The following is a 914-nucleotide window of genomic DNA, read 5'->3' on the forward strand; positions in this document are numbered from 1 at the left end:
CCCGGCATTCACATTGCCTTAACCTCCTCAAGCTTGTCGGGGTGTGACACGTGGGCATGAACCTTGTGACAATGGGCATTGTCACAAAGAAACTGGTTGCAATCAGAAATGCATTTTTGCTCATGCCAGGTTACCGACATCGGTTACCGATTACTGGGGACGGTTAACGGATAACGGTTCGCCCGGTAATCCTACCGACCGGTTACCCATCTCGTTAACTGGACCCGTTAGGTCGGAACCGGGCCGGAACCGGCCTGGAGTATGCCATTGGGGTGGATGCGCATATCAGACGGTAGGACAAGCTCGGCCGCTGCTTTGCCAACCATGCGCTTCACAGGGTAAGGACGCACCCACCGCGGCAATAATTTACGAGGTCCGACGGCTAACTGCCGCAGATTTTTCGTACTTAAAAGCACTAAGTCGCCTTCCTTGAAGGTGACTTCGGCTCTGCCGCAGTTGTAATAATTAGTCGTACGGTCTGTGGCTTTTTCCAGACACTGCTTCGCTTCTGCAATACGAGCAACGTACGACTTAATAAAGGATTTGGCTGCCGGGACCGGAACATTAAGTTCACGTGAGACGGGAGTAGCTGGGTGGAACCCGTAATTTAAGAAGAAAGGAGATTGTCCCGTAGAGCAATTGACAGCGTTGTTCATCGCGAATTCTGCAGCCGAAAGATAGGTGTCCCAAACACGAGGGTTGTTGCCAGCATAGGTTCGCAGCATATCACCCAAAGTGCGATTCATTCGCTCAGTCTGACCGTCAGTTTGTGGATGATAGGCAGTAGAAAGGCTTACTCGGAAATTAGCCAAAGTGCCAAGGGCCCCCCAGAACTTGGCACCAAACTGAGGTCCTCTATCAGAAATAATCTGTTTGGGAACACCATGCAGACGCACCACGTTATCAAAGAACAG

This window comes from Volvox carteri, assembly GCF_000143455.1.
Source record: "Volvox carteri f. nagariensis unplaced genomic scaffold VOLCAscaffold_29, whole genome shotgun sequence".
Classification (NCBI taxonomy): Eukaryota; Viridiplantae; Chlorophyta; class Chlorophyceae; order Chlamydomonadales; family Volvocaceae; genus Volvox; species Volvox carteri.